Source organism: Tympanuchus pallidicinctus, unplaced genomic scaffold (genome assembly GCF_026119805.1).
Source record: "Tympanuchus pallidicinctus isolate F22 unplaced genomic scaffold, pur_lepc_1.0 scaffold31, whole genome shotgun sequence".
NCBI classification, from domain to species: Eukaryota; Metazoa; Chordata; class Aves; order Galliformes; family Phasianidae; genus Tympanuchus; species Tympanuchus pallidicinctus.
In genome coordinates, this window is record NW_026294749.1 from 11,874,517 (window position 1) to 11,892,016 (window position 17,500).

Consider the following 17,500-nt stretch of genomic DNA (forward strand, 5'->3'; position numbering starts at 1 on the left):
AACTTCCCTCGACCTGCTTATTATACTTCTCTTGATGCAACCTTCTGGGTTGCAAGTGCACGTTATTGGCAAATGTTTCATCAACCAGCATCCCCAGGTCCTTCTCTTCAGGGTAGCCATTCTCTGCTCAGCCTGTATTTGTGCTTGGGATTGCCTTTACCCAGGTGCAGGACATTACAGTTTTGTTTTCTGCACCTTAAGCAGTGAAGCTAAAGCCCTTGCTGGTGGAGACTGAGGCAAAGAACTGACTGCAGGACTAAAAGCAGAGTGTGTTTGTCAATGGCTCAATACCTGGATGCAGATCAGTGATGAGAAGTGTCCCCCAAGGAACTAATACTCTATGATATCTTCATTAATGACATTGACAGTGGGGTTGAGTGCACCCTCAGCACTCAGTTTGTGGATAACACCAAGCTGTAGGGTGCGGTCAATATGCCTGAGGGATGGGATGCCATCCAGAGGGAACTAGGCAGGCTTGAGCAGTGGGCCCAGGAGAACTTCATGAAGTTCAACAAATCCAAGGGCAAAGTCTTGCACCTGGGCAGAGGCAACACCCACTATGATACAAACTGGGGAATGAAAACACTGATCACAGCCCTGCTGGAAAGGACGGGGGGTTTTACTGATGGATGGATAGCTGGACCTGAGTCAGCAGTGTGCCCCCACAGACCAAAAAGCCATATGCATCCTGGACTGCATCAAAAGATGTGTGGTCAGCATGTAGAGGGAGGTGATCCTGTCACTCTACTCTGTGCTAGCAAAGCCTGTGTCTAGTACAGTGTGGAGTCCTCAGTACAGGAGAGGCATAGACCTGTTGGAGTGCAGCCAAAAGAGGGCCACAAAAATGGTCCAAGGGATGGAACCTTTCTCCTACAAGGGCAGGCTGAAAGATCTGAGGCTGTTCAGCCTGGAGAAGAGAGAGCTCTGAAATGAGCAGTTTTTCAGTATCTAAAGGGGAGCTACAGGAAGGAAGGGGATAAAATCTTTTACAGTGAGGGTGGTGAGGCCTTGGAACAGGTTGCCCAGAGATATGATGGAAGCCCTCTCCCTGAAGTCTTTCAAAGCCAGGCTCTGAGCGATCTGATCTAGCTGTGGATGTCCCTGTTCACTGCAGGAGCATTGGCAGAGATGATCTTTAAAGGTCTCTTCCAGCTCTAAGGATTCTATGATTCTATGAAAGAAGCCATTGAGCACCTCAACTTTCTCCATATCCCTCATGACCAGGTCTCCAATTTCCTTCCAGAGACAGCTCACATCTTCCCTAACCTTTCTTATCACTGATACACCTGTATAATTTTTTCTTGTTCCCCTATATGTCCCTGGCAAGACTTAATTTTGTCTGGGTTTTAGTTTTTGTAACCTGATCCCTGACTACATGGATGACTTCTTTGAAGTCCACCCAGGTAATTTGTTCTTGCTTCCACTCCCTATAGACTTCCTTTTTGCACCTGAGTAAGTCCAGGAACTCCTTGTTCATCCACAGGTACCTCCTGGCGTTCTTGTCCACCTTCCTCTTTTTCAGAATGCACTGCTACTGGGCTTGGAGGAGATGGTTCTTGAATACTAACCAGGTTTCTTGGGCCCCTCTTCCCTTGAGGACTTTATCCCATGTCACCTTGCCAAGCAGTTCCCTGAAGAGTTCTATGGCTGCTCTCCTGAAGTCCAGAGTAGCAAGCTTGCTGTGCATCCTCTTTCGCACCCCTAAGATCTCGAACTACACAATTTTGTGGTCACTGCAGCCAAAGCTACTCTTGAGTTTCATGTTACTCACAGGCCTCTCTTTGCTGGTGTGGACAAGGTCCAGCACAGCACTTTTTCTCAGGGGTTCCTGTACCATTTGAAATAGGAACTTATCACTGCATTACAGGAATCTTCAATTTCTGGTGCCCTGTTGTGTTGTCCTTCCAACAGATACGGCGTCGTTGAAGTTCCCCATGAGGACCATATTTTGTGCATGCGAAGCTGCTCCTATCTGCTTATAGAGGGCAAAGGATATGTTTACAGAGTGTTAAGGATGATGCAAAGTGGCTAACAAGAAGTCAAATAATAACATTTAATTTGATGATTCAACTATGGAATGTATGCGCATTAAGGAAGGGGGAATATTTCCTTAGCAATTAAATATGTGCAAGAGACTAAATGACATATAGTTGGAGGTAATACTTCAGTCTTGATAAATTAATATGTCAACTTTGATGAAGAAGTGTTCAGTAATTTTAGGAAAGTGTTCTTTATTACAAACAGTATGTTATCACAACCGGTTCACTTAGTAGATAATCACAAACACTCTAACTTTTGCTATTTTCTACATCTATTTTAGGTTATCATGTTGAAGAAAAATGGCTGGGGTTTGAGCAACTGATATTTTTTTGCTCCGTATTACTACAATGCACCAACCAATGGTAGCCTGGGGTTCAAATTTCTAACAACCAGAACTTTTTGGTGTATTAATTAGAAAATGACCTTCACTATGTTCTTGTACTGCTGTTTCCTTCATTACAGGAATTGTCCTCATCTTCCAACTGTTTAACTGAAATATAGGCATCAATATTCACAGTGCTTGTATTTGGCACCTTGAAGAAAGTCTATGGGCTGGATGGATATTCAGCTAGATGGGACAGAACCAAAAGCCTTGAAGTTTTGAACTCTTTGATACCAAGTCTGCTCCAGTTCCCAGCCAGAGAGATTCATTTATCCCAGCCATTCACCTCTCTCCCTCCCATGCCATTTCTGGCAAGGTGGAAGCAAATGTCTAGCATACACATTCTTTCCCCAGCTGGATTCAGGTATAAAACTTTCTGACAAGGAATAGCAGTAAAGGGACCAAAGCTAGCTCTGGAGATGAACTTAAGGCCCTTGAAATCTGTAGCATGCCAAGACAGCTTTATAATTTTTTTTTTGTTTTAATTTAAACTAAAAAAAAACATAGAAGGATGGGCTGCTGAGATCATCTGTCACACCATCTGTGGTTGCCTAGCAGAATTACTCCAGCCTTGAGCTGAAGAAGCTCCCATTTGCAGCTGAACTGCAGTTGGGGGTTTTATTAATACATCTCTCATTTATATAGCACCTTTCACTCTCAAGGATCCCAAAGTACCTGTTAAAGGATAAAGTTGAGGACTGAAAACTGTTAGAGGAGTAGTAGAAGTGGGAAAATTCCCTCCCTCCTGACCAGTGGCTTCAAAACTTTTCAACAAAGCATTTATTGCTGAATTTGTTATTCCCTTTTGTTCTTCAGCACATGCCTTAATGGGAGGTTGGGACCTTTGAGGCCTTGTGCAGCCGTGAGCTGATTTGTTCCTGTGGAGACAATTGCATAAATGTTTTATATCTATTGTATGTGTTGCTTCACAAAATTTCTAAGACTCTGTTATCAAGCTTTATACATATTCATACTTACATATATACACTCAGAGAACAGAAATTAAAAAGAGGAAGAAACAACTGTGATCAGCTGGCATTCAGAAAAATTAAAAAAGAGAGACATAAAACATGTGGAGTAATCAGTAGTTTTCAGTCAAATGGCATTTAAATGCTGCACTGATGCATAACCTGCCCTCCTGTTCTACGAAGTGGGAGGACAGGTGATATGTCAGCTGTGCTCTGCCATGTAACTACAGTAGAAGGGCTGAGTTAATGACAGACACAAGGCTTTGGATGAATGCTAACATGCTGCTATTTCTATGCTGAGATGAAGTAGCAGGGCCTGGATTTATCATTAAAGGAGACCCAAGAGGCTCCCACTGAGCCAGCTGCTAGGGCCTTAAAACATATGTCGCACCCTTCAGCTGTTCATCAGTACAAAAGGCTTCCATCTCAAAGCACTTGACCTTGTTAGCCTCAGCGGTGTCAGTGATATTTTCAACAGGGAGACAACAGATCAAGTATGAAGAGGAAAATCTCTTAAGGAGTGTGTGCAGACCACAGCAAAATCACCTCAGAAACAGCCTGTGGATAACGACAGCTATTTCTGATGTTTATGATTTGTAAAGCAGGCGGGAGTTTTACAAAGCAGTCGTAGATCATGGAAAAAAAAAAAAAAACACCAAATAGCAAGAGAATAAAAATAAGTCAGTGTCAAATAAGCTGACTTCCTAAATTCTGAAATTTTCAAGCCTTTTTCTTTTTTTACACCCATCAGTTGTTGTATTCTTACTGACTTCGAGGGAAGTTCTGCTTGAGTAAGGGCTGAGTGGGGAGTTCTGAAACCAGAGGGAATTACTGCAAGAATTACAGCTGTGGAATCACTCTGACATTTGCAGGTTGTATTAACACGATGGTGGTACTGTGATACATTAGCAGATGTGATACTGATGCACAGTGCTCCGAAAGGATAGGGCATCCTCTCAGATGCACCAAGAGAACAGAGAATTGGAGATAATCAAATTCCATGGAGGAAGTCACCATTTTCCTCCAAATCTATCCACTTAATAATTAATGCCCTTCACACCTAGGATTTTGTGAAGATAGTTTGCACATATTTAATGCGTCGATGTAAAGGTGTACCTTTCCATTTTCTCCCTCTGAAATAAAAATGCTGTATTTGTTTTCTTTTAGTTTCATTCCCTACTTGTACGGACTCATATAACACCATCCTTTAAAAGTAACCAGAATTAAACACTCCACTTTTTACACATCTGTCCTGGAAGGAAGCAGAAAAAGGACAGAGAGCATGAAAAGAAAAAAAAAAAACAACAAAAACAATGACAGATGTTAGTTAGGTTGCTTAACACTGTGCCAGAAGGCACTCAGATGCCGTGAAGCTGAGCTCAGTCTGAAACCTTCACTACTAAATCATGCATCTGAGATGGACCTTCTGAATTACGAGCTTTTATTAAAAATCACGAGATTGTAAAAAATAATTGTTTGGTTGGTGAGTTTTGTTTGTCTTCATGTTATGGTCTTTTGGGATTGCATTCTTTACTATTGAAATGATGCAAGATCAGGTGTTTTTTTTCCCCCCAGACCTGGAAAGGGAGATACACGTGAATGGGTGTTCTGACCTCGTGAGGACTGGGGGACACAGATAGCTGTCCCTGTATAGTGCTGTGGTTGGGCCTAGTTATTGAAGAAATTACAGTGCTGATGGGAGAAGGGGTGCTGGCCAGGGAATCCCTAAATCACATGAAACTGAGCTGCAGTGGTTGTTGTGTTGAGATGTATTACTAAAGGTTAGGGGGCAAGCAATCATTGGTCCTGAGGAAAGGATCTGAGGAGCTTTCATGCAAAGATTTTAGGCCATTGAGGCTCTGTGGTGGGACTGCAAAGAGAAGCATCCCTTGTCAAATTAATCCAGGCACAGGAACGTACCCACAGATAAGACTGCTGTGGCTGAGGGCTCAGCCTCCAGCTTTTACCAGGTCTTATTCTGTGCGCTTTTTGCATCCATCTCCCTTCCTGTAAAAAGAAAGGGAAAGCTATAGGTTACTCACTTACACATACATCTAATATGAGAAAATGGTTCATCTGATTAGGAATAAAAGGATATGACACACAGACAGCCATTTCTATCCAGGCACAACAGATTAGGCATATAATCCCTGGGTTGTGAAAAACTACTTTCAATTACTTGAGCAGAACTGGGGTTCAGCATCTTTGAGGAGTGGGCTGGAGTTATTGATGAAATAATGCTGGAGTTTTCATTGTTTTCTAATGCAAAACTGTGTTATAATGATACTTGAAAGGAATGTGAACATTACTTTGATAGCTAATGCAGAAAGCAGATACAACAATTTTTTTGGTGGGATAATTTTTTTTTTTTTTTCATACAGAAGTGATTTCATGATGTGTGAAGTCTGACAAGTAAATCTTCTTAATGATTCTCACCACAATGAACACAGAAAATAGCTCTTTTTTCATACAATACAATACATATTAGATAACAGCTAGTAACTGATAATATGAAAGAGATCAATTCTGCAAGCTGCAGAGCACCTGCAGTTCTCATTGACTTTGATAAGAGCTGGAAGCCTCAGCCTTTCAGAGGATGTTTCCAGTACCCTGCAGGATTGAGTTTACCAAGATATTTTTTTTAAAACTGTAATTTAGTTATTGTTATGTTAACGTCTCAATCTTTTGATTCAAATTAGCTGGAGAAGGGGGAAAAGTATCATGAGTGAAGATTACTCTGTCAGTGATTAAAATACTTTTATGGCATCACTGTGAGTACTGTACAATAAAGAATATGTTGCATCAATAGGTTAAAGCAGTACATCAGATACACGTGATGCTGTGGTAGGATTCTCAGATTTAACATCTGGGATCTTCATTAAAAACATTACAGAACAAGAAAATTCAGGGCATTGAAGCCACAGAGTTGTTACTTCTAGCAGCATGTGACATTTTTGCTGATGAACTGTGAACTGGAAATATTTATAATCTCAAATATAAATGGTTCTAGAAGTATTGACATACAGTATGTAAAAGAAAAAAAAAAAAGCTTGAACTTCAGATCCATTATAATTTTATAACCTGAATATTTAAGGTAGAGAGAAGAAGAAAAGGATAAAATTTAGAAGATAAGACATATGGCTGTGCACACGGACAGATATATGCCTTGAAGAACAGCTGTTTATATTACTAGCAGTGCATCTAATCTGTACAGGAGGACTGCATAGGAAAGAAAAGAAAAATTTGTGTCCAAAATTAAGAGATAGTGATGAGCACCTTCCACTCCTGTTGCATCCTGTGGCCTCTCTGGGGCACATATTTGGGGCTGTCCTATCTCAATGACCTGTGGGATGCAATGAAAATGTGCTCAGCAGCTTTGTTGGAAACTTTCTGTAATTTCATGCTGGAATAAAATTATTCTTACTACCCAAACATGTCAATAGAGTTTGAAGTTACTCTGCTGCTACCTTTTGCAAGCTGTTAAAATGTGTGTTAACTAAGGAGAAAAAGATGGGCTGTTTGTAGGGGTGGGCTCGGCTGCTGCATTCCTTTTGGATGGTCATGGAACATTGGTGTGGTAGAAGAATAATGCAACCCATCTCAGTTCCCGTGCCTACCAGGAGCTAGAGAAGGAAAGAAGAAGGTGTCAGAAGATGCACTCATAGTGTGTTTGGAGGTTGTGGGTTCAGCATGGGAGAGTAAACCTGCACTCCATCATAGTTTACTGTCCCCATTCTGTGGAGCTGCTTTCTGCCAGTTTGACTGCAGCCCTGGTGTCTTAAATTAAACTCAGGTGAATTCTTCTGGAACTAAAAGGAGAGAAGTGCTTGTAAAGAATACTCTTCTGCTTGACAAGGTGAGAACGCTGTCCTACACTGTGGCTGCCAGCCTTTGCAGCGCTGTGCCACATCATCAGTCCCTTTGATGGTTCAGGGAGAGGCAAGCAGCTCCTCTTCTGAGACACAGAGGAGAAGAGCAGGCTGCAGCTTGTGGGAAAACTGACAAAACTGAATGTCCTTCACGTGCAGCTGGGGTCAGACGACTGTGCACCATGACCCAAGGAAATCATCCAACCACTGCCAGGTACCCTCCTTCCTCTGCTTTGCTCTGGGTGCAGAAGGGATGTGCGGGGAGATTTCAGGGCTTTAGAAACCTGCCCGCAGCTGTTTTGGAAAGGAAATCAGATGAACATGCTTCTGTGTCCATTTCTTGAAGTGTACTCAGCTGAGGGGTAAAATATTGACTTACACATGGGAGAGGAGTCTTTGCTTAATGTACCTTTAGGGGATTTTCATTATTAGCCTGTGACCGTTTGACTTTTGCTCTTGTTTAATCTGTGATAGAATAATATTAGAGGTTAAAAAATATAAATGTTGTTTGAATAAGATTTAAATCCATCTGACTTCCACTTCCACAGGATTTTGAGTTCCTTATAACTAGTATAGATGCAGCTTTAATATATTAATTTAAAAAACAAAACTTCTATCCCTGTATTCTTTTCCTCACTAGAAAATGCTTCGTAGTCTGGAGACAGAGATAATATTTTAAAGCATTAGGAAGTGACTGATGCTGTATGCTCATCTGCTCCCTGCCACTCTGTATTCCTCTATGTCCTTACTTTTCATCACAGGAATCTTGGGACTTTCTATTGCAGCAGAATAAGATGAATTCAATTAATTGCTTGCTCACTTTTTCCTTCCACCTACCTGCTGTTACATTCATGTTTTAGCATGGTTTCCTTTCAACCCATTTTTTTCTTTTTTTGTCACATAGACTTCAGTAAGAGGGGCTGGAGGGCTACTGCAATTTCTTCCAAGCAGCAGACGACCTTCCAGGAGAGCAGATACAGCAGTGATCAGAGCTCTTAGTTGCCTTCTGCAATGCCCTTATTTCTTCCCTTGTATCAAAATAGCACTTAAAATGGCTTTTTTTCCTCTCTCTTTTTTTTTTTTTTGCTATGCATGCCTGCCTGCCTAAGACAATATTTCTACTTCCTTGTGATGACAGAGCTACTGCAGTATGAGGAGACTCTGTAAGTATGTGCAAACATGCACTCCTCTCTCTTCATCCTGTGCGGTAAGATACGGAAGAAGATAGTGACTTACTCCACAATTCTCTTCAAATAACTTTCTGCCAAACATTTGGTTTCCAAATGGAAAAAACCTTAAGATTTCAAACTTCCCTTCATATTCTGACTTCTTAATTCTTCTATGTGCTCTATCAACCCTCTGTTTTTGTCTTGGCTCCTACTTGCTGACGCAGCACCCATTTTCTTGTCTAATTTATAAACTGTTCAGCTGTGCCTTTATTCACTGTTTTCTTTTAATTACATATTCTTGTTAACCTCTTTATCCTTTCAAAGTTCCAGATTGTGATTGACGTGTGGCATTAATTAAGGCATATAATTTATGACATTGGATCTTGAAATTAATAAGTGACCATACAATTACATGTTTTGCCTAATTGTCCTTCAGTAATATAAAGATTGACACTTACTGCAGCATTCAAAGTTAAAAGCTCTCAAACAGATAATACAGCTGAATGTAATCACCAGTGAATCTAAACTAAACAGATTCCTTGTAAGGGGCAGGCTGTTGGCAAAGTACTCCTATTTTGGCCTTGTTTTATTAAATCTATGAAGCTGTATGCACAGATCACTCTCAGAATTCTTTTCAAATTCTAGTTTTTCCAAGACTTTTAATTGCAAATAGCTTAGTGCTCTGTCATTTTCACTGCTATTTCTCTTTCAGATTTCTACTCCCACCTGGAAAAGTGCCGGCATTTCAAAAAGCAGCATTTATTCTTCCTGATCCAAACCACACCACTGCAATATTCTCTACATCACTGTAAAATCTGGCAACTTGATATATTACAGGTATCCCAAATTTCTCCTTGTTACTAGTATTGATTTTGTCTCATAGCTGTTGAAGAACATGAGAAGTATCATTTGGGTATCATCTGTTAACACTGTTAGCAGATTTGGGATTCTGAAACTATTTCAAACAGTGTCCTTAATTTTAACTGTGAAATTCCTCTTGAGTTCAAAACTATCTTAATCTACTCCCCTGACTTTGATAATTCCCTTTATGTGATTTTGTCAAGGGAAAATATAAACATCATTTATATGGTGAGACAGGTTATTGTATTTGAAATTTCTGTAGCTTTGTTTAAAGGAAATACCTATTTTTATGTTTATTCAAATAAATTCAGTGGAGAACTGCAGAAAGTATTCCAAGTTTAGAGTTTTAAAAGTTAATTTGAAAGATAACGTTAAGAGAATACAGATATGTTGTCTACTTCAGTCAGAATTATCCTTTCATTTATTTATATTTGAATAATTAATATCATTATTGTTTATAGTGTATAATATTAACAGAATTTTGATTTGCTGTAAATACCAGGAGAAAAGTAGCAAGAAGGACAAAAAAAGTGATTTCTCATAGTATTTTAGTTTTGTGAGCTATTGAGACATCTTGATGAATAGCGTGCTTAGAGAAACTTGGCTTAAGGTTAAGAACGTGAAAAAATATAGTGATGAAACTGGACAAGAAAGTCCTGAAAAAGACCTTAGATTGAAAGATCTTATTCTGTTTATCTGCCTGTTTCTCCATCATCTTTTGCTGAAGAGTGCTAAAGGCACATGATGTAAAAAAGCCTTATGTTTGAATCTGTGCAAGCACTGGGTCAGCTAGCTAGCGAGTGAAGGAGAATGGTTTTGATGGACTGAGCTCTGTGCTTTCATGTGTAGCAGTTTAGGAAGAAGAGATCAACTTGTAGGTGATGCCACAGCTTTGTAGTCACTGGTGTGCAACACCAAGACCACGGGTGTGGAACCTCGTATCATTGCAGCTCTGGCGTTCCATGGGATGGGCCATACTGCTGCATCTTACAGATGGGCTAGCAATTTTCTTGCAAAGCACATTAGGTATATACCACCCTGGAGACTTAAAAAATGTCCCTATCTCCTCTGAACAGCAGGACTTCGAAATGATTTGCAAGTTTGGTAAGGCTTGTTGTCCACTTGTTTTCAATTGCTAAAATTAACCTTTTAAATGTACTCCTTGCAGATAAACAAATGAAAAGTAACTCTTTAATAAAAGCTAAAAGTCTTACTCAATTGTATACTTAGTACCTTGATTTCTAAGGAAGACACCAAGCACTGTTTGATTTGAAAGCCAGTAACATCCATGAGTTACTACAAGAATGTGAAGTAGAAGGATACTCTTCCCAGTGATGGCATTCTTCTATTTTATTTGCTACTGCATTTTAGAACTAATTTTGAGAACTTGATTTTTAGAAGCATTTTTATTTTGGCATGTATTAATGATTTGGAACAGGCACTCAGTGAGAGACCTGGCTAATGGTGTGATTTGAAATTTCAAAGATTTTCAGAGATCTCTAAATTACTGCATGTAAAGAGTATGGAGATGGCAGGGTGCATTGTTTAAAATTATTCAAATTTCTCTCCCTTTTACAGTTCACTACAATGATACAATGCATTGTACGTGCCTGGTGCCTTCTTCCGGAGCTCTAACATGTGGGACATCACAACATTTACTGTTTGAATTGATTCTTATGTTTTGAAAGACTTTGATATTCTTATAGTTTAAAAGAAACCGTGCATAGACTTATGAGTATGGCTTTATGTTTTTTTCCCAACCTATTTTTAACCATGCTGTTATTTATTCTTAATGCCCAGTGATAAGAGAAACAACCAAAGGTAAAATGGGAGTAAACGAATCAAACAAGTCATTGCAAGGCAGTGAAAACATAGAAATCTTAGAAATAAAAACTGATTAAAGAGATAAAACTGAAAACAGATTAAACCAAATGTGCTAATAGTCATTTTCATTCGTTCTTTTCTTAAGAAGGAAAGAATATCAGAAAATTAAGCCAAGTTTACATTGCGAAAGAATTTCTAAGGAATTCAGTGCGCTCTTATCTTTATTCATTGTATTATCCTACTCCAAACCAAAATCCCACAGAAGGTAATTGGAGTGTTCAGAGTTCGGACTGGAGACGAGGCACAGTTGAGCTGCCTGTGAATAACACTGCACATCTCAATAAATAATTCTTGATTTCATTGTCATTTCATTGCAGTGGTTAAGGAAGGGTGACTTGGTTAAAACAAACGCAGATCGATTTGTCAAGCAACGTGCTTCAACCTTGGGTGCCTATGCATTATGATCAATAATGTTTACAGTCTTTCTCTGTCTCCTCAAAGAGAATGTGCCTCTCGAAGGGAATGAGATTCTCTTCTGTTTGAGACATTTTATAACTGTGGAAACACATTTCTGGGATTTTTTTTTTTTGCTCAATGTCGGTACAAAAATGAAAATAAACATGCAAGATGTGAATGGCCATGTGCATAGATGTCTTTTATATATATATACATACATCTATATATATATATATATATAATGGAAAGAGCAGCGATCGATAAAGCCCAGAAGAAGAAGGTAACAGCTGTAAGCAGCCTTGTACTGGAACTGTAATCCTGATGAATAATGTTGCTGTCATAACAGCAGGGATAATTTAATGCTGACACTTAGCAGCATGATAAATAGCTTGTCAGACATAGGCAGTGACAGAGTCAAGTGAAACTGCCCATGACAAGTTCTGAAATATTAATCTTCTACTAGACTGTGACTGTGCTGAAGGGGCAGCAGCATGCAGAAGACTGGGAAGGGAGACACTTTATAATGTAAACAAATGTACTTTAGGAAAAAATACTTTTATTGCATAGACATCATTCTCTTTACAAGGGCTGCAATCTATATAATTTCTTTACAATACACAGAACATTTATGCTTTGCTACAGTCTATTGTTATTTTTCTGCATTTTCTCTGATGTCATTTTAGTGACATTTCCTTTCTTACTGTTGAGGCTGATTTTAGAGGTTTTTTAGACATGAAGTTAAAAAGGAAATATATTTCCTCCCTATTCTTTTCCAGTCCATCTTCTGTTCTTCCAGTGATTTTTTTTTTTCCAGTTTCTCCAATTTAGCTAGGATCCTCATTCTAAATGGCACATAAGCAACATGACAGGATTCCCTATTCAAACAACAATTGATTTATTAACTACTTCTCCATTAGAGATGATCTAGGGTGATAGTGGATGTAACAGCCACAAGTTATTTAAAGCAGGCTATTTGTTTAGGCGTAAATTGCTTAATAAAGTACCATGCTATTTTGATCTTCAGGGAGATTAAATAGTTCATGCAGTACTCCATGAATTATGTGTCAGAGACCTCTGTATCCATTTTGGATACTTTTTTGATCACCAGGACTGCTCATGATATGGAAGTCATCAGGGCTGGCATCAATAAAATCTGATCAGATTATGATGGACATGCACTTAATGAAGGTAATGGCAGGACACTGAAAGCAAGTAATGAGGTCTGAGATGTTGTGCATCAGCTTTAGAGAGGTGCATGTGACTAACATTGCTTCCACATCACTGCTAGCAATGGCTTGTTAGCAGCAGTGGTAAGAAACCTCTTCTTAAGTTTCCTAGTTTACCATATTAGTAATAATATGCCTATGCTTACAGTTTAAAAGAAGTGATCCCAGTAGAAAGAGAGAAGGCTTAATTGTTACAAAGGTGTGTTGTCATCCTTAAGTTAACAGTACTCTAATCCTTAAGAGTTTGTAAATTGAGCTGTCAGGGAGGCGTTGGCTCAAGGTCTTATTTATTCATCAGTACACTGTAGATGGGTTGAGGCTGCTATGTGTTTGGCTCCAAAGCTAGACTAGTACCTGAGTCTCTGTAGCTACCCTGACAACTCATTGCCTTATTGGCTTTGAAGAAGGTGGCTGAACAAGGTCTGAGGTGGCTGAAGAATGAACCGCCGATGTGTTCAGTAGTTTCATTCCCCAATAAGTACACTGCTAGAATGCCAGACAAAGGAAACTAGTGCAGAAATGTGAGAAACCACTGGTGCAAGGCAAACTAAGTGCTGCAAAGACTTCATAGTATAAGTGCAGTTTCTTTGAGCTCAAGAAAGTACAAGAAATACAGATCGCCATGACACAGAATTCAGAGCCAATTGAAATGAAGTAAGATTCTGCTTCACATCTGCTTGAGAAAGGAGGCAGTTCTGGTTCTGAAAGAAGTTCAGTGTGCACAGCATACTCTCTTCAATAGCATTAAGATTTCATTATATTTCATTGATTAATTATTTTAATGCAGAAATCACCAAGCTTTGCTGTGGCTCTAAAAGTAGAATGATCAGGTTAAAATAAGCTCTCAGTTCTGAAAACAGTCTTGGAAGGAATTTTCTGCTAAAGTGAGTGAATCGGTTATTTCTGAAAGAAAGTGGAAAATACAGTTGACTGTCTAGACTTGAAATACAGCTGGTTAGAAAAACTGAATGGTTCGACCCATTTTTCATGGGAAGAAGTTTTTATCTTTCAGACTGAAAAGCACAGCTCTATTGCTACCTATATTTTTGAAGATAGTATATATATTATGCATGCATAATACCTTGATCAGTTTGTGCTTTAGAGTCTGACTCAGCCTATTGGTTTCAGTAAGTAGTATTATCAACGAGGTGAAATTTATTCTGAAATTTTCACAGCAAGATACTTTTACTTGCCTTTCATTTAATTGCTGTTGTCTCAGTAGTGAAAAGGTGGACTGTTTTATGTCAGCTCCAGAATTAAGAGAAAGTTACTTAGTTTCAGCAATTACCATGCCACAACTTAATTTTTTAAAAATTATTTAAATAAAATGCGTGGATTTTTTTATGATTAAATACAGACAAACTTACAAAACTTGTTCAGTGAGAAAATTCAAGGTTATAATTTTACTAAAAAGATAAAAATACATTTAGTTATTTTGTTCTTATGAGATATCAGATTTTCTGTCACTTCTTATTATTAAAACTTCAATCTAATATTGAGATTTCTACTCATTCTCTACATATCTTAGTTTCAGTGTTAATTTTGTTCTTAATTTTTCTTGAATTCTTTAATAGTGAACATCAAAAAAGAAGTTAGGCAAACAAATTTTGAGCAGAAAATACAAGGATTTTCAGATCCAGTTGTAGAAAAAGATATCAGCTAACTAGACACAGGAGTTTTTAATGCAATATCTTAGTCAGAAACAAAATATTGGCAGAAAATGTTTTAACAAGCTTGAAGCTTGATGAAATTAATTGATAGCATTTGTTTGTACTGTGCTAATTTATCTGTACATCTATTTCTTTTGTGTTAATAAGGATTTAGAATAATGATAGATAAGATCCATCCTGCTCTACATTTAAATATTAAATATATTTAAAGTAATAAAAAAGTCTTAGTGGTTTACTTTTTCTGGAGTATAAAACCTTCTGCTTTTACAAACCCCTGTTCAGTTTGATGGAATATAGTGGCAACAATTCGAAATCAGGTGATACAAAAATATCTTTTTTATATTTCTTTTTTTCTGAAAGGACTGGAAAATTTATAACTACAGTAAGTTCTGAAATAAAAACATTCTGAAGAACCTTCAAAAAACAAACATAGAATTTTTTCAATACTGTGTATTAGAGGGATTTATTTGTTCTCATAGTTGCAGCCAGTCACTGAGATGACTTGCCTCTCTCCATCTAAGTGAAAGCATAGAATCATAAAATTGTTATGACTGGAAAAGACCACTAAGATCATGTAGTCCAACCATCAACCCATCACACGTGCTCACAAAAGCACAGTCCTCATTGCCTCATCTACCCCTTTCTTGAAAATTTCCAAGGATGATGACTCCACCACCTTCCTGAGTAGCCTATTCCAATACCTCACCGTTCTTCTGAGGAGAAATTATTCCTAACAACAAACCTGAGCCTCTCCTAGCTTAGCTTGAGGCCATTATCTCTCTTCTTATCGCTAGTTACCTGGGAAAAGAGGCTGACCTGCACCTCCTTTCAGGTAGTTGTAGAGAGTGATAAGGTCTCCTTTGAGTCTCCTCCAGACTAAATCCCAGTTCCCTCAGCTACTCCTCATAAGGCTTGTGCTCCAGACCCCTCACCAGCTTCATTGCCCTTCTCTGGACACACTCCAGGGCCTCAACATCTTTCTAGTACGGAATGGTCCAAAACTGAACACTGTACTCAAGGTGTCACCTCACTACAGAGGAACAATCAACCCTCTAGTCCTGCTAACTACCCTACTACTATTTTTGATGCAAACCAGAAGGCCGTTGGCATTCCTGGCCACCTGGGAATACTGCTGGCTTCTGTTTAGCTGGCTGTCAGCTAACACCCACAAATCCCTTTTCCTGTATGCAGCTTGCCAGCCACTCTGCCCCAAGCTTGTAGCAATGCATGGGCTTGTTGTGACTGATGTGCAGGACCTGGCACTTGGTCTTGGTAAAGTTCATCCCACTGGCCCTATCTGATCAAACTATTCTATTCAGATCCCTCTGTAGGGACTTCCTGCCCTCAGGCTGATCAACTCTTCTTCCCAACTTGGTGTCACCTGCAAATTTACAGAGGGTGCACTCAATCCCATTGTCCAGATCATCAGTAAAGATACTAAACATGGCTAGCCCTGTTTAACAATTTTTGCCCACATTATAGTATTTTCCAGTGAATAAAAGACAGCAGTGTATCCCTTTTATGATTATATTATGTTTATTATTTTAGTTTTGTTAATTGGAGTTCTTTTATCTTTGTGTGCTGTGGTAAATTGTAGGGATTAGATGTGTGATACTCTGTAACTATGCAGCTATCAACTTCCTGTTTTTTTTTTTATTAAATGAAGTCTTTTAGTACTGCTTTTGCTAGGCTTTTGCTTTTCTTTAAGAGCTGCTGTACCTGTTGGCAATCTCTCTTCTGGATTTCCCTCTCTTAAATGATAGCTTCAGAAAAATGTGTGCTATGGCATTTTGTATAACAGGAAATAAATAATAAAGTCCAGAAGAGCTATTTGATTAGAATGATCCACACCTGTTACCTGTCTGCATCTCCTCAGATTTACATTAAAATGTTAATTGAAAACAGCTGCAAGTACGGGCCCAATCCTCTTTGTACGGCGTATCCTTGACACTAATGAGAATTAGCACAGTTTGCTGAAGAGGCAGAACTGAATTCCTCCCTTACGCACTCTTCTTCGTTTCCGTTAAGTGCTGATGGGGTAGCAGGATTTTTATCACAATGCCAGTTGTGCCATTTTTAGGAATCTAGTTTTGTATTAATCTTGCATACTATTTTACTTTTCACCATTACATGAGCATGGTAAAATATAATTTGCAGATTTCAGAGTTTCAAAGTAAGACTAAATATTGAGAAATTTGGCAGGAATCAAGCTATCAGGAAGGCGAACGTACAGCATAGCCACCTCTTCTGCACTGTGCTGCATGTCCAATAAGTAGTGCTTCCCTCCTTTACTTCCTTTTCCCCACACTGCTTTGGTAGAACCCTTAGGAAAGATCTGGCTCACATAGTCAACCATTTACAAAGAGATAAGGATCAGAGATAGCAGTTGCTCAGGCAGCCAGGCCATCACTTCCTGCTGGAGCACTCCTGTTCATCTTGTCTGAGGTCTCCCTCTCTGACAAGTGTTTTGTGTTCCTGGCTATTTTTTCCCTTTTATCCATTTGCCCCAAGTACAGAACAATCCCCAGGCTCAGCAACAAACCCAGGCAGGGAATTGCACGGCAACAGCCTACTCACCATTTATTTTGAAGCAGCAGTATTTTTATGAATCATAGTGGTAAAATTTACTAATAAGAACGATAAGAAGTAGCATGTATGATACATATGTAAATGTAACTTTATTTAGTTTTCAAGCATGTGATAGAACATTTTGGCTTTTGCTGTCTAACTGTGAGACTAAACATTTGTCATGAGACAACTTACCAAAGAGCAACTACATGCATGAGTTTGTTATCACTTGTTCTCTCTTGTCTAAGTAAAATTGCAGCTGCTGTGGACATCATATCAGTATAGTCTGCAAAGAGCATGCTGGAAAAAGACATAGATGATCTTTATAAGATAATAAATTTTCAGTTGGCTCACGTTGAAATGATTTGACAGGGACAGCATATTTGTCCCTGGTTAGAAAGATTGGAACCTTCATATAGAAGCCTAAATTGATTTTATTCCCCATTCTCTTATCTTAAAATGTTTAG

General features: G+C 38.8%; 1 long non-coding RNA gene across 1 annotated transcript in view; it reads left to right on the forward strand.

Annotated features, from left to right (window-relative positions):
* Positions 1 to 4,843, forward strand: part of LOC128087948 (uncharacterized) — a 91,131-nt gene extending 86,288 nt beyond the window's left edge. The window contains exon 3 of the long non-coding RNA XR_008210086.1: positions 2,321 to 4,843. This is a non-coding gene — a long non-coding RNA (uncharacterized LOC128087948). The remainder of the gene's footprint in view (positions 1 to 2,320) is intronic.
* The last annotated feature ends 12,657 nt before the right edge of the window (positions 4,844 to 17,500 follow it).